The 12126-nt window shown below is 26.2% G+C and overlaps 7 non-coding genes across 7 annotated transcripts; 3 read left to right on the top strand and 4 right to left on the bottom strand.

Moving 5' to 3' along the window:
• Positions 1 to 359: 359 nt before the first annotated feature.
• Trnag-ucc (transfer RNA glycine (anticodon UCC)) lies at positions 360 to 431 on the top strand. The gene has a single exon. It is a non-coding gene; the product is annotated as a tRNA-Gly (tRNA).
• Positions 432 to 2557: 2126 nt separating this feature from the next.
• Trnag-gcc (transfer RNA glycine (anticodon GCC)) lies at positions 2558 to 2628 on the top strand. The gene has a single exon. It is a non-coding gene; the product is annotated as a tRNA-Gly (tRNA).
• Positions 2629 to 2961: 333 nt separating this feature from the next.
• Positions 2962 to 3034, bottom strand: Trnav-aac (transfer RNA valine (anticodon AAC)). Its single transcript has one exon. It is a non-coding gene; the product is annotated as a tRNA-Val (tRNA).
• A 950-nt stretch (positions 3035 to 3984) lies between these two features.
• Trnar-acg (transfer RNA arginine (anticodon ACG)) lies at positions 3985 to 4057 on the top strand. Its single transcript has one exon. It is a non-coding gene; the product is annotated as a tRNA-Arg (tRNA).
• A 342-nt stretch (positions 4058 to 4399) lies between these two features.
• On the bottom strand, positions 4400 to 4472 carry Trnar-ccu (transfer RNA arginine (anticodon CCU)). The gene has a single exon. It is a non-coding gene; the product is annotated as a tRNA-Arg (tRNA).
• A 435-nt stretch (positions 4473 to 4907) lies between these two features.
• Positions 4908 to 4979, bottom strand: Trnad-guc (transfer RNA aspartic acid (anticodon GUC)). Its single transcript has one exon. It is a non-coding gene; the product is annotated as a tRNA-Asp (tRNA).
• A 709-nt stretch (positions 4980 to 5688) lies between these two features.
• On the bottom strand, positions 5689 to 5760 carry Trnah-gug (transfer RNA histidin (anticodon GUG)). Its single transcript has one exon. It is a non-coding gene; the product is annotated as a tRNA-His (tRNA).
• Positions 5761 to 12126: the final 6366 nt, after the last annotated feature.

Below are 12126 nucleotides of genomic sequence, written 5' to 3'. Positions count from 1 at the left end.
GTGTTCACAAAATAGCTAATGTTTAGCTTTGAATTATCCTTAACATATTTTTATCAATATAAAGAAAAGTAATAAAGTTTGTAATATTTGCAATACATTCTAAATTCTAGCATTATATCAAGTACTAACAACTCTAATGAAATATAAGTTTAATATTACTTCAACAAAGATAAAACTTGTTCAAAGTATTTTAAGAAAGTTACTTAAATTGTAAATATAGATTAAAGAGCACAAAACTATTTCCAGATATACTGCTAATTGCTAAGCTTTACTGCTGGTTTTACATAGCGTTTACTGCTTTACTTATGGATTGTTTTTAGAAGTAGGTTTATAAATTAAATTTGTTGGCCTGCGCACAAGCGTCGATGGTGTAACGATTAGCATTGGTGCCTTCCAAGCACTAGTTCCGGGTTCGACTCCCGGTCGACGCACTTTTGCTTAAGTTTTTCAAACATTACTTGAAATAAAACCAAATCTGTATACAAAAACTCAAGTTAACACTTTTTTTTTAAATTGTTTAAAAATTTGTTAGCTGAAATATTATTTTATTTTCAAAACTTATAGTAAGTTTTAGTATCGCTAAATTACTCTATTCTAATAGGTAATGAAAGAAAAAAAAAATAGTTACTTCTTAACATACCCTAAACTTTTCTATACTTATAAAGAAATTTAAACTTTCTTTTTTTGCTAAAATAACATTCGTCTCTACCTTTATTTTTACAAATACAAACGTTCCCACGGTTAAGTTAGTATGTAACACCATATTTAGTTTAGTCAGCCCTTTAAACTTTAACAACTAACATTAAATCAAAGAATATGTAGTGTAAGTTCAAAAGTTCGATTTAGCGGGCCAATTTAACGTCTTTGCAGGTATCATTTAATCTTTGACGGTCTTGTAATTACCATTCTGCGACCTGGATCCAACCCGCGGGCCGTAAGTTGCCCACTCTATGACTAACTGTGATGACTAGCTAATATTATAATGTTGAAACAAAGTTCAATAATTTGCCAACTTCAAATATAGGCTGATCAACAGTATTAAATAGAGTATCAACACAATAGAGTTTATAATATAAATTATTACTGATAGTTATAGTTCATAAAAAAATAACACAAGTCTGGTTTTATAAAAAAAGCAGTTAAGTATGTAACCATGATTTACTCTTAACTTTATAGTCAATAATAAAAACAGACTAACTCAGATAAAATTTGATATTAGAATTTAACAAAACTGCAGTTAAAAAAATTATCCAATGTAGATTTTCAATTAGAGGCTTTTTGCTGTATGTTTACAAAAGTCAAGCTCCATGAACTAGCACAGGGGTCGGCAAACTGCGGCCCGCGGGCCAAATGCAGCCCTCAAAATTAAAACCTGCGGCCTGCAAAATCCTTTTTGACCCAAAATATACATTTTTTAAACAAAAATAAATCTAAATATATTTTAATAAAAACATTTATTAAGCTCTTAATTCAATAAATACTCTTTACTAGTGCTCTATTATTGCTTAACTTATCACATTTTTGATCTAAAATAATATTTTTGTCCTGATTACTAGATATTTATTTAAATAAACGCGGACGTCGAAGAGTTTTTCCTAAGAAAATTGGCTCGCGTGCTAAAAAAGGCTGCCGACCCCTGAACTAGCAGTAGTCTTTACATTTAATGTAGCATTAGGAAAGAAAAAGAAAATTTGTAAAATTGTTTAATTTACTTTTCAGCGTGACGTATTTTTTTAACTTTTTTGTGTAATTTTGTATATACAAAATATGACGAAATATTAAATTATGGGCAGATTTAATTGCAGCAATTATTCCCGCAAAATAGTGCCCATAAAAAGTCCTACTCCTAGTTATTAAATACTGGTTTGATTACGTTTAAAACATATTTGTAGTGTAATATACACAATAAAACTACAGACAAAATAACCGATTGGTTTGCTTGATTTCCAACATTTAATACTCTAGAAATCAGTTTAGTTTTTTGTAGTTTTTTCTTCCAATATGTTTTAGTAAAATCTATACAACTATAAGAATAAAACTAGCTTTAAGTACTGTTGTAAACATTAATGTTTTGCAATTTTGTAAAGCTTAAAGCTTTATTTGGAATTTTTTTTCTGAAAGCCATTTTTTAGATTAAAAAACTATTTTGACATCTTATTTAAAACCTTGTTTAAAAAACAATCAATACATTTCTACCTTTTTTAAAAATCTTCAATTTTGTTTTAATATACTGGTTTCAAGTTCAATGAACCTTTACTTTTTTTTGTGGCATGAATTGTAAGTATCTAAAAATTATTGTGTCATTTTTGTATAACTATAACTTTCATCAAACAATAACAACTATTGGTATAAGTCTTTGGTTTTAAAAGAAAAAAAAGCATAATTTTTTTTTTCTTGCATAACGGGCAAAAAATGAAAACCTTTGTTTTTAAAAGCTGAATGCAATGGTGAACTTTTTAAACAAATATAAGCATTGAATTTTTGTAATATTCGCAACTATACAGAGCACATAAGTGGAAAAAAGTTTATAAACGTTACAAACCGATTTGAGACACGTGCATTGTTGGTTCAGTGGTAGAATTCTCGCCTGCCATGCGGGAGGCCCGGGTTCGATCCCCGGACAATGCACTTTTATCTGAAAACAGATTCAATGATCAGAAATAAAAACTGTTGAATCATTTTTCATTTTCCAAAATACTTTTACTTACTTTTATACTGCCTTTACACAAATAATAGAAAAAAATATACACTGTAATAATATTTTTAGCTTAAAAACATAATATTACATTTAATGGCAAAATATAATAAAATTATTTATTGCACATATGTTAATATATGTAAATGGTTAAAGTTTGATAAAAATTGTTAGTAATGAATAAAATAGATGGTAGTCAAATTATCTTAATTGTATAACTTGTGTTTTTTGGCAGTTTAATCATAAATTTTTTTTTTAACAAAATTTGTTTCCGCCCGGGCTCGAACCGGGGACCTTTCGCGTGTTAGGCGAACGTGATAACCGCTACACTACAGAAACCGTTGATGAATTCCAGCTAATTGCGTTTATAAACTAGTAACAAACCGACAAGGGCTTCTATATAATATTTAACAGCTAACTTGATCTAGAATAAAATTTTATCTTAGCATCAAGTTAACGTAGCTTTTATTTGATACTTTGCATTCTGTCTGAACAAATATGTTTTGTATCTACACTATCAAAGACAAGTGTAGGTTTATACTACGAAATTCTATCTTAAAAACAACAACCTTTTAATAAAAAAGTGATGAAAAATTCAAACTTAAATACTTATAAAACACTTAAAACTTTCTTCATTTTTTGAAGTACCTTTTAAAAAGTAAGTATTTATATGTAAGTTACCTGTAAAGTCTAATTTTATATATAAATCTAATTTTGTAATTTTTTTCAACTATATTTTGTTTAAAATTGTAATTAAAACTCGTTAAAACATATAACGACTTATACTCGTTTTTGAAAATACATAGTTAATTGTAACCCTTAAAATTTTATTTTTTGACCTGTACATTCTATATACACACGGCCAAAAATAGTTTCCAATACTAACAGAAAGCAAGTTTTTCGGCGTTAATTGTTATCAATATTGCTGTACAAAAAAATAATCAAGTTTGACGTAGCAACTAAAGTTTGACTGGTTTGGTGATAAATTTTATGATTAATATTAAGTTTTAAATATCAAAATATTAAAATTTTTGAATAGCATTTTTTTCTAGCAAAGTAAAATTAAAGCAACCGAAAAGAGTTCATTAATAAGCTTCTGAGCCTATAAGACTTACAACTGAACTAACAGCGATGTAATCTCATTTAACAAGCAATTATCATCGTGACGTAACGATTTAGCCGAATTTATTTGCATAGCGCTGCATAGTTGAGAAAACTTTGAAGTGAATATTTCACGCGCGCATCAAATCTTAACATTTATAATCGCTCACACAAGCTTACAATAGACCGGCCGCGTGGCCCAATGGATAAGGCGTCCGGCTACGAACCGGAAGATTGTGGGTTCGAGTCCCATCGTGGTCATATTTTTAAAGATGCTATTTGAAGCGAAATAATAGTATTACGTAAGCTGTTTGAATTTCGATTATATATATTATTTCTATACTTATGTACCATATACTTTTATTAGAATAGTTAAGGTAGTTTTGTATTTAGTTAGAATTTTGCGAAGAAAAATTGCAAAAAAGGTGTTAGTTTAATTTTTCAACATACAAATTTCAATAACTTATTATTTACAATAACAAGATAGTCCTCCATATATTTCATTCAGGTGATATGTTTACTAAAGTATATAAAAATAATTAATATGCTCATTTATTATTAATAGTTTTTAAGTTATGAGTAAATACAAATTACATTATAAAAAGACCACGCCGGGACTCGAACCCGGAATCTTCTGATTAGGAGTCAGACGCCTTATCCATTAGGCCACGCAGTCGGTTATACGTAATCAAATTAAATGATTTATAAAGGTAATATTTTTTGTTGCCTGTCTGCTTGATGTGGAGTTTATAACAACAGCCTAAGGCAAGAACTGACCAAACGATGTTTTTTTTATAGACTAAACCAAAGAAGTTAAACTGAAAAATAAAGAAGCTAAACTATTTAACTTGGCTACCTTTTTTATCACTTTTAAAGATAAGATGACACACTTATGTCTTCAAGATTAGCTCACAGATTTAGAAATAAACTGAAGCCAGCATATATAAAATTACAAATTTATTGATAATGTTTAATTACTTATTTAATAAACTAAAACGTCGTTGTTATGATTTAGGTGCCTTGTAATGGATAATAATTTTCTATTTATTTATTTTGATATACATTTTTTTTCAACAACAGTAGAGAAATCTTTAAACAAAATTATAAAAACCTCCCCGTCGGGGAATCGAACCCCGGTCGCCCGCGTGACAGGCGGGAATACTCACCACTATACTAACGAGGACTTGTCAACATACGACCTTATGCGTTTATAAACCTACGATGCTTACAAACATCACTTTGGTTTAAGCATACTTGTTTACAATCAAAAACTTTTGAGCTTTATACCTTGAAATTTGTACTGACAGTATTGAAACAGTTAAAACTTTTTAATCAAACTTTAACATTTATTCTCTTTAAAAACTACTTATGGTGATTAACTTATTTCTACTTATACAAATTTAATAAAACTTTCTTTTAAAAAGAGGTAAGGAAATTGGACCACAAAAATAAGTAATCACCTTGAAAAATCCGTATACAAGTTTGTTAAGTTTTATTAAAAACTAAGTTCAAAAAGTTTTATTAAGATTAGTTATTAAAACAAAATTAGTGTAAGTTTTTTAAAGTCATAAACCATATTTTTATAAACGTACAGTATTTCTTATATAATTTGTTGTTTAGTTTGATAAATGTTGTCTTTTTGTATTTATATAATATTAAAAAAATGTATAAAACTTTCAAACACTATACAAAATCGTATATCGGAATTTTTTCCACTGAAACCTGGTAAAAAATAGAAATTTTAGTTCTCACTTGTACTATTGCTTGAATAACTTTATACAAATAACTTTTATATAATAAGTATTGTTTTGTTAAAATTAGTGAAATAAGTACCTACTTGATTTTTTATTACTATTGTTTTTTAATACTTAAAATTCTGCATAACAAAAACGTGCCGTAACCAGGATTCGAACCTGGGTTGTCACGGCCACAACGTGAAGTACTGACCACTATACGATTACAGCAAATGTTCCTACACCGAGATCGAACCCGAGCCGCCTGGGTGAAAGCCAGGAATCCTAACCACTAGACCAGGGTTTCCCAAACTCATTTACTAAATCGCCCCCTTTTCAGAAATTTGAAAAATAATCGCCCCCCACAATTTTAAAAAGTAGTTGTTCTCTTGTGTAAAAACTTTTGAGCCAAAAAATTTGTGTTCGAAATGTAATTTAGTCTGGTATTTCTCGTGCACGAACTTTTGGGCTGTGTCCAAAGTATTTTACAGGGCTTGAGAAAAAGTTACTGTTGTTTTCTTATAAGCCCAGTAAAGTGTATTAAAATACTTAAATATTAAAAAGCCTTGTGTAATCAGTAATCAATCATGATTAAATATGAATTGTTTTAAAACTAATGAAATTTTTAGGGTAGTTGTGGAAAACTTTTGTAGTCAGCAATTTATATTTACTAAAAATCTTGTCTTCTTTCAATTCGTTAAAAAAATGTAGTTGCGGGCTGCATAATTTAATAAAATAACATATATAAAAGTAAAAAACTCGAGCATAATTGTAATAAAATGATTTACTATTATTGTGATCTAAGAAATACTAAAGTAACTGAAAACCAAATTGAAAGTTTATTTCAAAATCATAAGCATCAAAAAACTAAATTTTGTATATTTTGCACAAGTAGTTTTTAAGTTACTTAGCAGGTCGAAATTTGATTGGATCTGGACCGTACGTTACCCATCTGTAATCTTAACTAAAACCTGACATTATAACTATCTCTCATTTAACGAATTTCGGACATTTAGAAGTGAATATTAAGTAACTTATTTAACTCGAACAAAATACTTAAATTATTTTACAAATAGGCGTATTTTAAAATTAAATAAAAGAGATTAAAAAACTATAAAAGAATGAACAGATTATTTTACACATAAAAAAAAAATATTAAAACACAATTGCTGAGCCAGTTTTAGAAAGTTTGACCGACTGGTTTGTTATCTCATAAAAAGTGGCTTTATCAATAGCTTCTGTTAATGCAGTAAAATTATTAATTTCAATGCTTAGATATATTATAAGCAAGTTAGTTATAAAATTATAAATTTAATTTTAAGCTTTTTAAACTATATGTTTTGTAGTAGAATACCATTAAATAGTATTAGACTTGGAATAACCTTTAGGAAACTAAACTTTAATTTTAACATTTTTTTTCTTAATTTAAAGTCAAAAAAATCAAATGTTTTACAGTTAATTCTGTGAACAGAAAGAAATCAATAAAAAATTATTTTAATAATGTTTAAACTTTGTTTTGTAGCTGTAGCAGTCTTTTTGATGGCTTATTTAATACTGTTTAATTTTATTTTTTCTCTAGTTATTAGCCTATAATAATTTACCAGAAGAAAATAGTGAAAAACTAAAAGCTAGTGTTGAACTAACAAAATAAACTACATATTCTATTTGCTAATATATAAAAAAAAAAAGATAAAACAAAAAAGAGTTGATAAATAGTTTAAAATTATTTAATATATAGATTTTCTAACATTTAAAAATCAAGTTAGAAAATAAATTTAAGTTTAATTTCCTTTTAAATGAAAAAATTTGAAGTCATTTCAAATAGAGACATCAAATCTATACTCTTTTAAAACCAAAAAATAAATTTTGAAATGAAAACTTTAATGTTTGTCAAGTTTTTTTTTATCTATACAGATTAAACAAGTAATAAAAAAAATATGTCAAATAAATTTCTTTCAAACAAATACTTTAACCACTATGCTATAAAAACTTTTAGTTTAATGTAAATCGACAACTATAAACTAAAAATTAACCAGGTCAAAATAAAGCTATTAACATATTAAAACATAAACCATTTTATAAATACAGTATACTTCCTCTTCAGATCGAACTTTGAACAAAATCAAAAAGTTTAAACTCAAAAATTATTACAATTTTTTTTACAAAGTTATAAATTTAAATATGTTATTAAAATAATGTCATCAATAAACATGAAATCAACTAAAACATAAAACAAACATTCATAATAAAAAAAAGATCTATATAAGCTATAAAATATTGTGTATTTTTCGTTTTATTAATACTTAGTTAGTAATAGACTTTATTTAAGTTAAATTTAACAAAATATAATTTTGCACTTTTTTTTGGGGTAAAAAGTGCGAACTCAAGAGGAAGTCTACCGTAATTAATATTTATTAGGCGTTATGCAAACCTGTTATAAAATAAATAACTGAAAAGGATTTTTAATATAAAAAGACTACTTAAATACAATACAAACCAGGTTAAATAAAAAGTATTTTAAAAGATCAAATAAATAAAAAAAACTCTTATAAAATAATGTCTGCTACTGAATTCTAATATAATGCGAAGGATGAGGTTCATGAATGCTTGCAAGTTTTTCTAATCTGATTCTAAATCAGTCAAATAAAGCCTCAAGTCACCTCCTTTACAAATATCTAGATTAGATATTTTGCTCAATATGTTGATAACTAAACTGAAAGCTTTCTCAACAACATAGCTAGAAGGAAAAACTATACAAAACAATCTAAATTTCTCTCAAATGATTGGATACTTTTGCCTTAGTTTTTGTTGAGTCCAAAAGCTTTCATTATGTTCTTTGGAAAAAGTACTTTAAGTTCAAGGTCAGTTTGTAAGTCTGAAAAGGTTTCCTGTGAGTCATTTACTTTAAAAAGATCTGCCACAAAGGGATCCATATTTTTATCTATATGATAGCTTTTTGTGTCAAATCGAAATTTTACTACTTAATATGTTGAAACTGTTAAAAATTTCAGATTTTTAGATTTTTTTTTTGCCTAAATTGTCAAGTTCCAGGTTTTTCTAGGTAAATTGGAAACCTTGTATAGTTTTATTTTTTAGTCTAACTTAATGACTTTTCAAAAAACTATTGGAAATATCATGAGGTGATAGTTAATATAGATTACATAGATTTTTACAAACCATTTATGATCCTAAATAACATATATGTAACGTTAAAAATTAGTGAGAGGAATTCCGATCGTCTATAATCTACGTAATTGTTAAATAAGAAAATATATAATTGAAAATATGTAATTAACTTAAAAGTATGAGTCATAAGCACTTGATTTTTTTCTCTATATTTTACGTAAACACAATAAACTTTTTTGTTTAAGTTTTACCTCAGGGTCAAATATTTGATAGCAAGCGGAAATTAAGAAAAGAGTAAGATAAAAAGTAAAAATTTTATGACAACCCAAAATTTTAAAATCGCCCCCTTTTCGCCCCCTTACTAGATATCGCCCACCCTTTCGCCCCCTTACTAATTATCGCCCCCCAAATTACTAAAATCGCCCCCAGGGGGGCGATATCGCCCACTTTGGGAAACCCTGCACTAGACCATGTAGGACTTGTACATGTGACGCTTATTGCAACTTTATTCTACTAATAATTGCATTGTGACGTAATAATAAACTACAGACATTGCAATTAAGAAATGCGTCGATTAGAACTTTATGTATGTGAAAAATTCTAATACTTATATATTGATGAATGTATTATATAAATTGGTTTTTAGTTTCTCTGTTCTTTAAATAAAAAAACTGCTAAATTAAAAACAATAAATACTACTTTTACAACCGTTTCGTTTTTTGTTAGTTTTTAATCAATTCATCATCGAAAGTTCTATTGTTGAATAATTTTAAACTAACAACTTTTTGATCCGTAACTAAACTAAGATTAAAAGTTTAGATGATTGGCTACGTTTGGAAAGTTAATAAAGTAATGATTGAACTATCGAATTGAAAATCTTATCGAACAACATCAATTTCTTATAGCTCGTAAAAATTATTAAAAATATTTTTAACTGATTGGTTAGTAAACTTTCGATTTTGACGTTATAAGAAACTTGCTCTATTTATTTACTTGTTTGTTTTTTAAGCTAATGTTTTTTTAATAGTTTTAGAATTATAGAATAAGCCCATTTTACCTCACGATTCAACAACAGCATAACTATTTTACATAAAAAAATTTAAACTACAGACATGTATTTTTTTATAAACATTAAGTTTTAAATTAACCTATGAGTTAACAATATTCACATTTATATAAACTTGCTTTTATCAATTTAAAGTTTATACTACAAGATGATTTACACAGAAAAATTGCATCTTCAAACAATTTTTGAAAATTAAAAGTTTTGTTAAAATATCTAATACAGCCATATGGAAGAAAAATTTTTAGAGGCTGAATTTATTAGCATTTTTAAAAAATTATTATAAATATATATTCCCTATCAAATCTATAAAATTAATTTAAATTTTTAAGAAATACACTTTTAAAAGTTACAACCAGCTTGTATGAAGCGGACTTTTAAAATAAAATCATATAGTAATTTATGATCATAATAAAAAAAAACTTTTCATGGTCTTACTTCTTAACTTTTTTCATTTTTAGACCGTAATTCCTAATTATCATACTTAGAAACTTAATACTTACAATAAAAACTATAATACCATTTGTTTAGAGTTATAATATGTACCTTAAACTATATCTAAAATTAAATTTAGTTTATAAATTATGAATTTTCTTTTTTATATCATTTAGTAGTTATTTGCAATTAAAGCGCACTATAAAAAGTTATTAAACAAAAAACAGTCTATCTCCTTAAAACTTACTGCATTTTAGAACAAGACTAAACCTATAATTTTCTAAAGTATTAGTAATAAAATAAAAAACTAAAGTATAAAAATGATTGTTGAGCAATAACGGAAAAAAAGAGTGAGCTGGGTTTTTAAATATAGAAAAAAAGAGCAAATGTTGGCTAGCATTCGAGTTAAAAGTAAAGTTTATTTAACTATATGCTTTAAAACTGGCAAGATGTAGGTACATTAAGTATTGAATTTTACTAATGTAGTTATCATATATCAAGAAAATTAAATCTATAATTCAAATAAAGTCAAACGCGTATACACTAACTAGTTTAATGCTGCTTTAATCTCAGCTTTCTGTTTTTTTTTCTTGGAAGTCACTATTCTGTGGACATGTGGTGGGAGTCGAGTAGCCTTCTCATCTGTAAAAAAAAATTGCAATTTTCTAAAAAATAAATGAGGTACAAATTATAGTACAACAGTAAATAAAAACAAAAATGTTTCTTTAAATTTACACTGATCATCTTATATGTTTTAATACTGTAAAGCAAATTTATTTTGCACACTATGGCGTTAAGTTATACATAATAAAATTTCCCTCACTTCACTGGGCACGTCTTGCTGGTGATAAAATTTATTTTGTACGTTGCAGAAAATAAAATTTAATTTTTACATGTTTACAGTCAAAAACTTTTGAGCTTTATACCTTGAAGTTTGTACTGACAGTATTAAAACAGTTAACAGCTAATTAAGCAAAAATTGATACTTCTTCTGTTTAAAAAACTACTTATGGTTTTGTTAAAAACTAAAGAGCAACATAGAGTGTATTAACTTAAGTGTTTTTTAAGTTTTTAACTAATAAACTTCAAGTTAAAAAAAGGTTGAAACATTTAGAATAGAAACATTAATAATTTTTGTAACTAATTAAAAAGACCATTTTTAGTAGATTCACTTATTATTGCATTAGTTTATAAAGATTTATTAAATATTAGTTTGTTAAATTTTATAAGATATAAGGTTTTATTAGGAATTAGTTAATAAAGTTTTGTTGAGCCTAAATTTATCAAGTGTTGAAACTTCAATATTAATAAGTTTGTAAAATTTTTAACATTGGATTATAAAGTTTTACTAAAATTAGTTTATAAAGTTTATAACAAGACTTTATAAAGTTTTATTACATATAAGTTTAAAAATTTTATGAATTAGTTTAAAGGTTTTGTTGGACATATGTTTATAAAGCTTTACGAAAACTTTATATAAACCAAGTTTATTAAATATTATTAAAAATAAGTTTGTAAAGTTTTATAAAATTTAAGTTTGTAAGCATTTATTAAATATCAGTTTTTAAACTTTTACAATTGCAAATCTATAAAATTTTATTCAACAAAATGTTTAAAAATGTTTGAGTATAGATTTATTATGTTGATTTAGTAGTTGCAGACTTTGTTAAAATTAAAACTTTTCTGATTTTTTCCGCTATTAACTGATCCCTAAAAAGCTCAACATCTTAAAGGGTAGTTAACATAGTCTTAATTATTTAGATATTTATTTTTTGTGTAATATTGTCAGTCAAGCAGCAAAATGTTTCAATATAAATCACTTACAGTTTACACTAACGGAAAGTTCTTTTAGTTTTATAAAAAAATTTTATACTCTAAAAATTATTTTTAATTTTCCTAATATTTGTTATGATTTGAAAAATGCTGTTTTATTTTTTTATAGCAGTTTTTTGATGAAAATGTTAGTTATGTTA

This window comes from Thalia democratica, chromosome 5 (assembly GCF_965202585.1).
Source record: "Thalia democratica chromosome 5, ktThaDemo2.hap1.1, whole genome shotgun sequence".
Lineage (NCBI taxonomy): Eukaryota > Metazoa > Chordata > Thaliacea > Salpida > Salpidae > Thalia > Thalia democratica.
This window is presented reverse-complemented; position numbering and strand designations above follow the sequence as displayed.